Raw genomic sequence first — 13,998 nt, 5'->3', positions numbered from 1 at the left:
ATTTGGGGACCCAGGTTTGAGAAACACTGGCCTAAATAATCCTCTGGGTCAGTTCTGTGGTTTTGTGAATATATAAACTTGCAAACTCCATTCAGAAGCTAAGTTTATTCAGCTCAATAGTCCAGAAATAAGCAGCTGAGGGATGGGTGGGAGTGTGTGACCCAGGCTATTTGTGGAGTTGTGTACACTCTGCTTTAAAAATAGTTTAATAATCTTCAGCCTGGCAATCCATCTTCCAACACAGGTGAGCAAAAGAACAAGTCTGTTGGCCCAGGCCAGTGGTCCATTGAGTTCAGCACCCTGTTTTCACACTGGCCAAGCAGATGCCCATTATGGGAAACCAGGGAGCAGAGAAAAAGCACGATAGAAATGTTTCTCCCCTCCTGTGGTTTCCAGCAACTGCTATCCAGAACTTATTGTTTGTTAAGATCGCATCAGGGTTCTGGTAACTGGGAAGATTCAGATGGCATCAGAAGAAAACATGTTATGTCCTTCAGGTGTGTTGAAGATTTGGATGTGTAGAATATCTGATGCTGATTGAAGCAAAGGGAGAATCTCAAAGGGAGACAACGACTTCCAAATCAGGATGGCAGTTCCACAGATTGAGAGGTTCAGGAACGAATTATTGCATGATTGCTGATTATGTCCAACCAAGAGGGGCACTTTAGGATGAACTTCAGCATAATCTAAACCCGAGAAGATTTGAGCTGATGATCATCTGATAAATGGATTTAAAAAAATAATCAAATGATTTCTGACCCTTCCAGTATAGCTTATTTAGCATTGGGGATGGAATGGGCTGACTGAATTTTCAAACCAACAATGTATGCCTACTTTTCTCCCCTATTGGCAGAAGTGCTGTGCTACTTTAAATGGCTTAAATAAAAGTGTGTGTTTTTTGCAAGAAAAAGAAGAAGAAGAAGCATTTCTTCCTCTGACTGTCACAGCAGAGGAAACATGTCTAGTAGCCATCCATCGCCTTCTCCCACCCCCATGAATTGTCCCAGTCCCCTTTTTAAAAGAATCCAAGTTGGTAGCCCCCACTGCCTCCTGCTGGAGGGAGTTCCACAGTTGGACTTTGCACTGTGTGAAAAAGGACTTTCTCTCATCTGTCCTTCCAGCATTCAGCTCCATAGGATGCCCAAGAGTTCTAGCCTTACGAAAAAGACAGGGAAACTTTTCTCTTTGCGCTTTCCCCATGCTGTGCATCGTTTATTATAAACTCCAGTCATGTCTCCTCTTACTCACCTTTCCTCTAAAGTAAAAGGTCCTAACCACTGCAACCTTTCCTCATTTGGGAATCGCTCTATCTCCTCGATCATCTTTGGCCAACCTTTTCTGAAACCTTTCCAGCTCCAGCATATCCTTTTTGACCCCATGACGTGCACAAGCGAGGCAGATTTGTATGTTCCTCGTTGCAAGCTGCTTGTTCTGTGGTGTCTGAGATTCCACCAGGCTCTGCCCACACACCCAAGCACCAACTCCTGTTTGTGGTTTCCAACATTAGAGCGTTGGTCAAGGAGTTAGTTGCAATGCCCACTTTCCCATCCCTGCTCTGTTCTGAAGCTCAACAGGGGACACCAGGCCATTCAGTCATTCTTAGCCTAACCTGCCGTGCAGAGTAGTCGCACAAATAATTTTGAGGGTGCCGCTGCTGAGGGGGAACCATGCATACTGCCCCTGGCCTGCTCTGGGGAAACAGAACAGGTTAAAAAACCCGTTTTTCATGGAAATACATCTTTGCAACAATAATGGCTGCAGATTTGATGACTTCAGTGTGATACAGTGGTACCTCAGGATGCAAACGGGATCTGTTCCGGAGCCCCGTTCGCATCCCGAACACAACAACGTATCTGCGCGTGCATGGGTCATGTTTTGCTGCTTCTGCGCATGCGCGCAACGTCATTTTGACTGTCTGCACATGCGCGAGCGGCGGAACCCGGAAGTAACACACTCAGTTACTTCCGGGTCGCCGTGGAGTGCAACCCGAAAGCGCTCAACCTGAAGTGTACCGTATTTTTCGCTCTATAAGACGCACCACACCACAAGACGCACCTAGTTTTTGGAGGAGGAAAACAAGAAAAAAAAACATTCTGAATCTCAGAAGTCAGAACAGCAAAAGGGATCGCTGTGCAGCAAAAGCAGTGCTCCCTCTTGCTGTTCTGGCTTCTGGGATAGCTGCGCAACCTGCATTCACTCCATAAGACGCACACACATTTCCCCTTACTTTTTAGGAGGGAAAAAGTGAGTTTTATAGAGCAAAAAATAGGGTATTTATCCCGAGGTATGACTATTCTTAGGAGCAGAAGTGCTGCTCCCCCACCCAAAAAACCCCAATCCTTGCATTGCACACACGTAAAGATTTGCTGTGTTTTTATTTCCCCCGGCCGTGTTTTTGTTTTTTAAATGAAGAGGTTTGTGAAGTACCTTTTTAGTGGCCTTGCCAGAACTTAGGCCCCAGTGTGAGATTTTGAGCCGAGCTTGTGGGTGGCAAGTGGGTTGTGTGTGTGTGTGGAGAATACAGATGCCCTCTGCTGAGGTTATGAAGGGGGAAAGAGCTGGACCCAGAGACATGGGCTGCTGCCAAGAGACTTACGGCAAACAACGTGGGGTGGGGGTGGGGAGCAGGCGCCAAGGTAATAAAGCAAATGACTTCAGCAGTAGCCTTTAAAAAGAGGATTGCCTCATCGCCCAAGTGAGAATGGCAAGATTCACCTGCCAATAACTCTCTTGGCGGGGCTACGTCACCTGGGCTTTGGGGTTGTCTGGGTGCTGCTGGCAAAAGGCTGGAGGCTTGTGGATGAAGTGGAACCCACCCACCCATATTTTGAGGGGTCAGCACTTTTACAGGCTTCGCCATAACTCCACCTCCCGTTGATTGAAGATGCTCCTCCAGGAATATTCTGCCTTTTGTTGCTCTAACCAGGGGGGGGGGTGTAAAGAGCATGTGGGTGTTGAGTTGTCAGTGGCTGTCAAACTAGGGCTTGGGAGACCAGGATTCGAACCCCACACTGGGTGACCTTGGGGGCCAGTCACAGCCTAATGCACCTTGCAGGGTTGTTGTGGGAGAAGTAGGAGAAGCACGTACGTTACCTTGAGCTCGTTGGAGAAAAAGTTGGTGCATAAATGCAGTCAGTCAGTCAATCAATCAATCAATCAATCAGTCAATCAATCAATACTGTAGTCAGCCAGCCAGAGACTTCGTACTACAACTCCCCTGGACCTGGTCTCTGTAGCAGGGCTGTGGCTAGGGAGTGGAGCCCCCAGTCTTTTAATCCATGCTCTAGATATCTTGCCCTTCTCCTTCTCCTCACCCCTTTTAAAAAGTGAGGACCCCCCACCACACACACACACCTGGTCCTCATTCACCAAGAGGCCAAATTCTGTACATTTATGTGAATTTCTGCCATGGGCTCAATCCACAAGTCCTCTTTAAGTGCCTAGCAACATTCTTGTAGTGCAGGCTCTTGGCAGGGGTAATGGCGGTTTTGCCTAAAACTCAGGGAAGGCTGAAGCAGAACTTTGGCTTGATCTGGCTTGGCTCTTCTTACGTTCTTCAAAATTAGGAAGGATTTCACATAGGGCTTCCCTGGCTCCTGATCCTGAGGCTGCAGCTGGTGCAGAATGCTGCGGTGCGGTTGCTGGCAGGAGCGAGGCCTCGTCAGCATCTAATACCTGCGCTCAGAGATCTGCACTGGTTTCTGACCTGCTTCTGGGCCAGGTTCAAGGGGTAATGCTGTCAGGGTATAAAGTCCTGAATAACTTGGGACCAGTCTACCTACAAAATTGCCTTGCCGCACATGTGCCCACTCAAGCACTTCAGTCGGCAGAAGAAATCCATCCTTGAGAATACAGGTGAAACTCAAAAAATTAGAATATCATGGAAAAGTTCATTTTTTTCAGTCATTCAACTTAAAAGGTGAAACTAATATATGAGATAGACTCATGACATGCAAAGCGAGATATGTCAAGCCTTGGTTTGTTAGCATTGCGATGATCATGGCCTACAGCTGATGAAAACCCCAAATTGACCATCTCAGAAAATTAGAATATTCAAGGAAATCAGCAAAACAAGGATTGCAAATCGAGCAAGATTGGACCTCTGAGAAGTAGAAGCAGATCTTGCTTTGCATGTCATGGTAAAGGTAAAGGTACCCCTGCCCATACGGGCCAGTCTTGCCAGACTCTAGGGTTGTGCACTCATCTCACTCTATAGGCCAGGGGCCAGCGCTGTCCGCAGACACTTCCGGGTCACGTGGCCAGTGTGACAAAGCCGCTCTGGCGAGCCAGAGCCGCACACGGAAACGCCGTTTACCTTCCCGCTAGTAAGCAGTCCCTATTTATCTACTTGCACCCGGGGGTGCTTTCAAACTGCTAGGTTGACAGGCGCTGGGACCGAGCAACGGGAGCGCACCCCGCCGCGGGGATTCGAACCGCCGACCTGACGATCGGCAAGTCCTAGGCGCTGAGGTTTTACCCACAGCGCCACCCGCGTCCCTTGCATGTCATGAGTAGATCTCATATATTAGTTTCACCTTTTAAGTTGAATTACTGAAAGAAATGAACTTTTCCACGATATTCTAATTTTTCGAGTTTCACCTGTAGTATCACAGAATTGTAGAATTGGAAGGGATCCTGAGGATCATTTAGTCCAACCCCCTGCAACGCAGTTGTCCTGTATAGGGATCAAACCTGCGACCTAAGCGTTATCAGCACCATGCTGTAACCAACAGTGCTGCATCTTCCACTCTTTGGAACTCCCAGCCTCTTGACGCCAGGCAGACACTTTTGCTGTCCTCTTCTCAGTACCTGCCAACTAGCTTTTTTGCTCAGATGAGCCAACTTAGATATTTGGAAAGCTGCTGTGAGCTTTAATCTGTTTCTCATCTTTTGATTGATTGATTAAATTTATTTATATACCGCCCTATACCCGAAGGAGGGACGCGGGTGGCGCTGTGGGTTAAACCACAGAGCCTAGGACTTGCCAATCAGAAGGTCGGCAGTTCAAATCCCCGCGACGGGGTGAGCTCCCGTTGCTCAGTCCCTGCTCCTGCCAACCTAGCAGTTCAAAAGCATGTCAAAGTGCAAGTAGATAAATAGGTACCCGGGGCTGAATTAACTCTAACAGTAAATGATACAGGATTAAAATGATAAAATACGTGAATTCAAATTTATCTGATACTTACCAAAAGTGTGGAAGGAAGTCTACGGCTCAGCGGAGCCTAAAATAATTTTGTGTTGTATTTTTGATTTGTTGATTTGATGTGATACGCGCAAGTTATGGTATAAATTTTGTATTTGTACTTATGTATAAATGAGCAATATTAATAAAAATTTACTTGCCCCCCCCCCAAAAGATAAATCGGTACTGCTCCGGCGGGAAGGTAAACGGCGTTTCCGTGTGCTGCTTTGGTTCGCCAGAAGCGACTTAGTCATGCTGGCCCCATGACCTGGAAGCTGTACGTCGGCTTCCTCGGCCAGTAAAGGGAGATGAGCGCCGCAACCCCAGAGTCGGCCACGACTGGACCTAATGGTCAGGGGTCCCTTTACCTTTATATCTGAAGGTCTCAGGGCGGTTCACATATGTTTTGAAATATGGCAACCCTAGTAGTGTCATCACTAATGGAACTGGGGGACAAACACTGTGAAAGGGTGAAACTGTTGTTAATTCTTCTTAATAATACTTCTTGTTTGTTTGTTGTATCTTTTTCATAAACCACTTTGGGGTGATGGTGGCTTTTGAATGAAACAAAGCAAATAAATAAAATGATATATCATAAGGATGGGCAACCCAGGTGCTGGGTGGGAGCCTTGGCAGAAGGCCCAGGGGGGGACGGACATCTGGAAGGTTTTGTGGGGCCCTGGCAGATGTCAGCAGAGAACACGGGCGATGGCATCAGAAAGGTGCCCCCTACAGCGCTCCGGCCCATGGCAAGCAACCTGGCACCGCTGGTGAGGGCGGGCATGGAAAGCGCCCCGTCAGCGTGGCCGAGATTGGTGATTAATTTGTCACGGACTCCTTTCCACGCTTTTCCTGACAGAACTCATAAATCCTCATCTACTCTGCTCCTGAGCTCCGGCAAGCAAGGCAGATTGGAGGAGGCAGTTGGCAGGCTGCGCACACTCGCACTCATTACTGCTTCTGTTACCCGTGTCTGCATTTACTCCCCTCCCTCCTGGCACACCCAACATTTTTTTTTTGGGGGGGGTGGACAGGGGACAGTACACCTTCTAAGCCAGGGCAAGATCAGCAGTGTGGAAGAGAGAGAGAGAGAGAGAGAGAGAGAGAGAGAGAGAGTGTAAACACTCAACCTGATGGACCCAGCATTGGTACCTCCTCAAAAGAACTCAACACTTCAGTATGGCAATACCTGAACTTTGGAACTCCCTGCCTATAGGTATTGGGCAGGTGCCTCTCTTTGGCAACTGCTATAAACATTTTTATTCAGGCAAGTCTCCTCAGATGTTTAGGGCGCTGCTACCAGTTTCATCAGTCTTTGGTCTGATAATCTGATGGTTCTATATGGTTTCCGTAAACGGCTCTGAGGTTTGTTTGTTGCTTTACAATCAAGCAGTGTATGAACGTTGTGAAATAAACAAGAGGCGTGTCAAGACCTTGCTCTGTTCTGTTTAAGGATCCCGCAGGCAAAGCCCTACCTGAGACCCTTGAGAGATGCTGCCAGTCAGAGCGAGAGGCAGTCCTGACCTAGACAGGCCAGCGCTTTGGCTCAGAATAAGGTGTGGTGTGCATAAAGGCCATACATTTAAGGCAGGTTCCCCCCCCCCGACTCCTGACAGTTGTAGTTTGCTAAGAGTGCTGAGAACCTCCCAGAATTGTAGCCCTGGGAAGAGAATATTGGGTGGATGTTAACAACTCCATGTAAAATTTAATTTTATGTACTAAAATTAAAGCAGATGGGAGCACAAAATGGCCACCCTAGGTCATTTGGGCTGTTAATAATATGGTCCTGATACATTTTTTTAAAATCCCCATTCTATAACTAAGGCACACCTGATGCTAATTTACAGAGAGGCTTAGTAAGGGCAGCCGCCCAGACAGACTTTTACTGAGATGGCTTCAGTCCTGAGCCTATAGCCTAACACCCTTTGTGGGTCCAGCATTTGTGGGGCAGCAAGATGAAGAAGGTGCAAATACTTAAATAATCAGCAGTTAACAAAATATACATATATGCGTCTGTATCTTTATCTGTATCTATATATATTGCGCATTGCCAGCCCAAGGTAAAAGCAGTCTATCTGAGCAGAAAGATCTTTAAATTCCAGCAATACTCCTTTCCTGCCCATGATTTTTCATTCCTGCGCTGCAAAGCAGACTTGTTATCTCCAGCGACAAAGTCCACATTTGAAGGGCCGAGGGCAGCAGAGATAAACGCTTGTAAAAAAAAACCCTTTCCCAAAGGATGCTGAGGAATGCACGGTTCCTGGACTTTGGACTATGACTTAAGAGGATCGGGCCGAGGCATTTAGATGCAGATCCCATGGGTCACCCTCCCACTTCTTAGCGCAGGGCCCAATCCTCCCACGAAGTTCTCTACGACCCTGGTCAATCCCAGGTGGCTGTGTGAAGTTCCCACAGAAGTGGTAGAAGCCCCTTCCCTTCCCCCTCTTGTTTCTGACATAATTCCTGTGCCCATTAACAGATTAAGTGATGCCACACAGAAATCCATCAGGGAAGCCCCTCTCCCTCCCCCACTCCGCCAGCCTGGCACAGGAAACTCACCAGGTGTGACCTTGGAGTCAGCCACATTGCCTCTCAGCGCACCTTACCTCACAGGCTTGTCTTGGGGTTTAAATGAGGAGGTGGGATATAAATGATAAAAATAAATAAATAAATGGTGCCACTTAGAACAGAGGTCAGCAAACTTTTTCAGCACTTTTCCTCAGACCTTGGGGGGGGGGCAAACTATATTGGGGGGGTGATGAATGAATTCCTATGCCCACAAAGAACCCAGAGATGCATTTTAAATAAAAGGACACGTTCTACTCATGTAAAAACGCACTGATTCCTGGACCGTCCGTGGGCCGGATTTAGAAGGCGATTGGGCCGGATCTGGCCCCCAGGCTTTAGGTTGCCTACCCATGACTTAGAACATAGGTACAGGGGCACAATTCAGTCTCCCGACTCTTCTATGCCTGCCTCTCCCAGTTTTCCTTTTTGAAAAGCTTATTTTAAAAAGCACAAAACTTTGTTCACGGGGCACCCAGAGTGTCACACACCATCTTGGTTTTACTACCCCCTTGCGGATCTGCGCCCAGAGTGCTTTTGAGTTCTTAGCAATGCTCCTTCGTGGATATTCAGGGAGACCTGTCTATCCCGTGTTAGTTTTAGTTGGGAGCAGCAGCCCTCCAGGGTTCCCAGGCAGAGCGGCGTCCTTCTCACCATCTCCTGCCTGATCCTTAGAAAGGAAAAGAACAAGGGGGAGCTGCCAGGCTTGAATCTGTCCCCTTCTGCACTCGGAGCATGCACTCTTTGCCGTGCTGGAGGTGGGAGCCCTCCTGCCTGTCCCTTTAAAAGCCCCTGCCTGCTGCAGAAGGAGTTAATAATATTGGCTTTGTCTGCGAACTGGCTGAGGATTGTTCCCTGTAGACTGCGTGCTGGAACAGTTTCCTGAGGCCGCAGGGAGCTGGGCTGGGGCCAAGAGCCAGCATGCTGAGCCCGGCTGCTCACACCATACAAGGAGGTCTGATGAGGAGAGGAGGCTTACTTCCTGCTGATGGGTTGGTGGGTGAGGGCCGGAGGAGATGAGATACCAGCCTTTCTTCCCGCCTCCACTGTCTGCTCCTCACCTGCAAAAACAGAAAACGAAAAATCCTGGAAGAGACCGGGAAGCAAAACTCACCATGGTAAGTAAGATCTTGTAAGCTTTGCTGTCCGGAGTTTGTGTTGCTCACAAAACAAAACCATTCCAGGGCTGGCTCATAGTGCTTGCTTTCACCATCGCCTCCTTCCGCCTGCAGGCCCAAAGAAAATTCCTCTCGTTCTTCTAGAGCTGCAATCTGGCACTCCAGTTTACACCCCTCCTTCCAACGGTGATTTTAGAAGGAGAAAAGATCCCCACACAAGCAAACTGTGGCTCAAAAACAGGATGCTCTTTTTATAGCCGGCCTGGTTGTGTTTCACGCAAAGGGTGTTTCCCTCGCCTTCCTCCTGGGGACTCAAATCTGTGCAATTTATGGAGAGGAGGGGAAATGTTGCGTTTTGCCACTTTCTTCTTCTTTTTTTTGCAAGCGCAGGCACAGTGTTTCCCTTTTCCTCGTCCACAGTGTATTTTGGTGCCTGGGGCTGCATTTACCCAGACTGGTATGTGCCACCAGAGATGCCTCAGGTGATTGTGGGAAGTTCTCACAGACAGAGTGAAAGCCCTCAAGCGCCAAAGAGACAGCAGCCTCATTGACAATTTTATTTCCCAGAAGGTGGAAGAAGCAACACGGGGATCATCTATATTGGACCCGGTCCTCACCGATAGGGGAAAACTGATCGGCGAAGTGGAAGTACTGGGAAACTTGGGAAGAAGTGATCATGTCCTCTTGGGTTTCATGATACAGAGGCAAGGGAAAGTTGAGTGTAGTTGGACATGCACTCTGGACTTTAAGAAGACCAGTTTCAAAAAGCTGAAGGAGCTACTGGGTGAGATCCTGTGGTCAGAACTACTCAAAGAGAAAGGAGACCAACATGGATAGGAGTTTCTAAACGGAGAAATATTGATATAGTTTAGTTGGTTAGAGCATGGTGCTGATAACACCACAGTATTCCAGGCGTGGTCTGACCAAGGCAGAATAGAGTGGGACTATGACTTCCCTTGATCTGAACACTCTTCTTGTTCCTTGGCGATCCTTCGTAGCCAAGTAAGATTGTCTTCCATGAACATGGTCTAAATAGTGAGTCTGTAAGTGACTGTGAAGGCCAATTCTGGATCCACGCTTCCTTCCGCTGTGGTGACATAGGTTTCTGGAGCGGGAGTTGATCATGGGTGAGGGTTTGCCAAGTGTGCCTTCATCTTTGCACGTTTCTCCGTTTCATCCTGAGTTCAAGTGTCTTCAAAGCCCACAACACCTTTGGTAAAGGCTGTTCTCCAATTGGAGCGCTCACAGGCCAGTGTTTCCCAGTTGTCAGTGTTTATACTACATTTTTTTTTAGATTTGCCTTGAGAGAGTCTTTAAACCTCTTTTGTTGACCACCAGCATTACGCTTTCCATTCTTAAGTTCGGAATAGAGTAGTTGCTTTGGAAGACCATAACCAAACATCCACACAACATGACCAATCCAATGAAGTTGATGTTGAAGAATCATTGCTTTGACACTGGTGATCTTTGCTTCTTCCAGTACACTGGCATTGTGGTCTACTAAGACCCCTAGATGCTTTTCGCATGTATACTACTGGCAATCCAGTAGTATGATATATGTTACTGGATTGCTAATATTATAATCTTCAAATATCTGAAGGGCTGTCACATGGAAGATGAAGCAAGCTGCTGCTCTACAGCGCAGGACCCAAACCATTGGACCCAAATGACAAGAAATGAGACTCTTGACTAAACATTAGGAATAAGGTCAGAGCTGTTTGACATTGAAGTTGTCTCCCTTGGGAGGTGGTAGACTCTCCTTCCTTGGAGGTTGTTAAGCAGGGGTTGGCTGGCCACCTGCCAGGGATGCTATAGTTGTGCTTCCTGCCTTGCAGAGGGTTGGACTAGATGACCCTTGCAGGTTCCTTTCCAGCTCTGTGGTTCTGTGATTCTATTCAGAGCATGGAACTCAGGAGCTGGAATTATTCTGGATTTAGTGGCCATGCGTGACCTTCCACATATCCCTGAAGAAATCTGACATTGAGCATTCAGGGGGTCCAGAGAGAACAATTGAGGGGGGAGGCTTAGACCAGGCCTAGACAAACTCCAGCCCTCCAGATGTTTGGGACTACAATTCCCATCATCCCTAGCTAACCAGACCAGTGGTCAGGGATGATGGGAATTGTAGTCCCAAACATCTGGAGGGCTGGAGTTGGTTTATTACCCTTCTATGCTGGTGTCATTGAGGTGTTTCCTACCTCCAAGAAAAGTCACTTAACAAGGAATCCTCATGTTTGCCTTAGCCGAGTCCTAGGTGTGTTTACTCAAGGAATTATATTGAATTCTTGAGACTGACACACCCTGGCAAGTGTGGCTGTTCTGAGGCGCTTTTTGCTGTTGGGGTGTGGGAAGACTGGAGTTCTCATAATCAGGTCTGAATAACCCTTAATTGCACTTTTGTGTTTGCAGGTAGGCTTCAAACCTTTCTCTCCCTCTGCCCCCGCCCCCACAATAATCATTATTTGCATTAATTACGGAATGGCTGATCTCTGCCTCCACGGTTGGTGTCAGAGGCGCTTCTCAATCCACAGGAGTGGGGTGAGCAATGCTCTTGTGCCCAGGACCCGCTTGCGGATTTCCCATAGTGTACATCTGGCTGGCCACTGTGGGAACAGGATGAGATCTTTCTACACAAAGTAGCATCCATCACATTGGCCAGCACTTCACCTGACCAGATAAGAGCATTGGTGGCAATTACCGAAATCTTGCAGATAGTTTCTCTTTCTGGGCTCTTTGTGTGTGCTCAGAGCTATTGTCATTTTTGCTGTTGCTTCCTGCGTTCAGGGCCAAGACAGGGCTAAGATTACCCCTTTCTCCCCAGTATCTCACATGAAGCACCACGCTGGGGTGTTGTTGCTTTTTCAGGGGTGTGTTCTACTTGCTTCTGCCACAAGTACACCAAATTCCCATTTCAGCAGTCCTCATTGCTCTGAAAATGTCAAACGCTCAAGTCGATTGCCTGACTTTTTCCCTTCTCTTGCCCTCCCTCCCACCTCTCTTCTTCTCCTTTTTTAAAAAAATCCATGGCTAAAGCTGTTTGCATTAATTATTTCCAGCCTCCCAGATATGTTCCTTTTTGCAATCCGAGGAAATAATTGGGGCAGATGCTGGCTGAGAGCTGCCTTTCCCATGCTTGGGAAGGAAAGGAGGAGGGAGAGAGAAAAAAGGAAAGCTTGCGTTGGAATTAGATATTTGCAAACAACTGTCATATCTAGGTCACTTGGATATGGTGCGGCAGAGTGGAGGGGGGGGAGAGGAATAAAATCCTTGGAAGAAAGACATTATGGGTGGGGTATTTTTTTCAAATTTCCTGCAGATCTACAGCCATTTGGGGCTGTCAGGTTGGAGGGTGAAGGGAGTGGGGTTGTGCGACAGCCGTTTCCGCCCCCCCAACCCTCCAGCACACTTGTCTCCTTGCCTGTCTCACCACTGGTTCCATTGTCAATAATGAATCAGCCTCCGAGGAAGATTAAAATGAAAGGGAGCTGCAATCTCTGTTTTAGGGGGTTTGTGTTTTCTGAGTGCCCTGGGACGCAGCAGGAGGTAGGCATCCCTTTGGCTTTAGAGGAGAATTTAGTAGTAGTAGTAGTAGTAGAATTTATGTATTCATCCCCTACCAACAGGAGAGTCACTTGCACCGGTGTCAATACATCGAGCATACAGACGGCTCAACAGCAGCAGCATAGAATATTAGAATTGTAGGATTGGAAGGGATCCCAAAGGTCATCTATTCCAACCCCCTGTAAATGCAGGAATCGTTTTGCTCGTTGTGAGGCTCAAACTCACAACCTTGAGATTAAGAGTCTCATGCTCTACCGACTGAGCTATTCCAGGGTTGCAGTTATCCTTGTTGCTGTTATTGCCGTTAATTTATTAATTGCCTTCTAAACCACAGTCTCAATGTGATTTACACATAAAATAGTTTTAAACCAGCAAATATGTGGTAGAGACCCATTTATCCATGAAAACCTGATGGGACAAAAATCTGTCCCACTTCTTCTAGTGAGTGCAGATAGTGGGCACCTGCAGTATCTCAAACAGGAATGCCGTTCCACAAGACAGGGGCAGCCACACTAAAAGCCCTGCTCCGAGTTACTGCGGAGTCGGCTCCTGAGGTCTTAGGAATTTGCAGGAGAGACTCTCCCACAGACCACAGCGATTCACTGGGTGCATAAAGGGATAAGGCTCTCTCTCAAGCAACCTGGTTTGTTTAGGGCCTTGTATGTTAGTAACAGGGGACACGGGTGGTGCTGTGGTCTAAATCACTGAGCCTCTTGGGCTTGCTGATCAGAAGGTTGGCGGTTCGAATCCCCACGACGGGGTGAGCACCCGTTGCTCGGTCCCTGCTCCTGCCAACCTAGCAGTTCGAAAGCACGTCTAAGTGCAAGTAGATCAATAGGTACCGCTCTGGCGGGAAGGTAAACAGCGTTTCCGTGCGCTGCTCTGGTTTGCCAGAAGCGGCTTAGTCATGCTGGCTACATGACCCGGAAGCCGCACGCCGGCTCCCTCGGCCAGGAAAGCAAGATGAGCGCCCCAGAGTCGGCCACGACTGGACCTAACGGTCGGGGTCCCTTTACCTTTACCTTTTATGTTAGTAACAACACCTTGAACTTGGCCCGGTAGCAAATTGGCAGCCATTGCAAGACCTGTAAGCAAGGGGTTTTGCCCCTTACCAGCTTTTGCCCCTGGCCCTGCCCACAGCTGCCATGTGGCCCTCAAGAGATTGATGGACTGTGACCCTCTGACTGCAAACATTTCCTCTCTTTCTTATCTGCAACCCTTTTGGGATGTTCCTTGAGTCACAGCCCCTCTGCATGCTTCTGCAGTGGAGCTTCTCACGCCACGAATAGCAGGCCCCTGCAGCTTTCCTACCTGGCCCACCAGCCCCTCTTTGGTGCCTTAATTAGTCACTGAACAGAGGAAGGAAGGAATAAAGTCTACCTTCAGGGGCTGGACTAGATGAACCTCGGAGGTCCCTTCCAACTCTACAATTCTGTGATTGTATTAATACACTATTGTATGCTGGAGCCTCTAGACATTTGGGACTTCCAAAGAAATAATCTGGTTGGGGCTGGTGCACGTTCCCCTCGCTCCCCCCCCCTTTCCCTATTTGGGCTTTCCCCATCTCTTGCT

The 13,998-nt window shown here is 48.0% G+C and overlaps 1 protein-coding gene across 16 annotated transcripts in view; it reads left to right on the top strand.

The window, feature by feature from the left end:
• DAB2IP (DAB2 interacting protein) overlaps positions 1 to 13,998 on the top strand; it is a 312,170-nt gene that overhangs the window by 203,252 nt on the left and 94,920 nt on the right. The window contains exon 1 of one of the 16 annotated variants that reach the window (XM_083422909.1): positions 8,678 to 8,865. The exons of the other annotated variants lie outside the window; for them this stretch is intronic. The gene's annotated coding sequence lies outside the window, so the exon portion shown is untranslated. Of the gene's footprint in view, positions 1 to 8,677; positions 8,866 to 13,998 lie in introns of those variants that run through there. 16 annotated transcript variants of the gene reach the window in all.

The sequence above is a fragment of the Podarcis tiliguerta genome (genome assembly GCF_965153285.1).
Source record: "Podarcis tiliguerta genome assembly, chromosome: Z".
In the NCBI taxonomy this organism is placed as follows: domain Eukaryota; kingdom Metazoa; phylum Chordata; class Lepidosauria; order Squamata; family Lacertidae; genus Podarcis; species Podarcis tiliguerta.
Note: the sequence above shows the minus strand (reverse complement) of the source record. Positions and strands in the feature narration are given on the sequence as shown.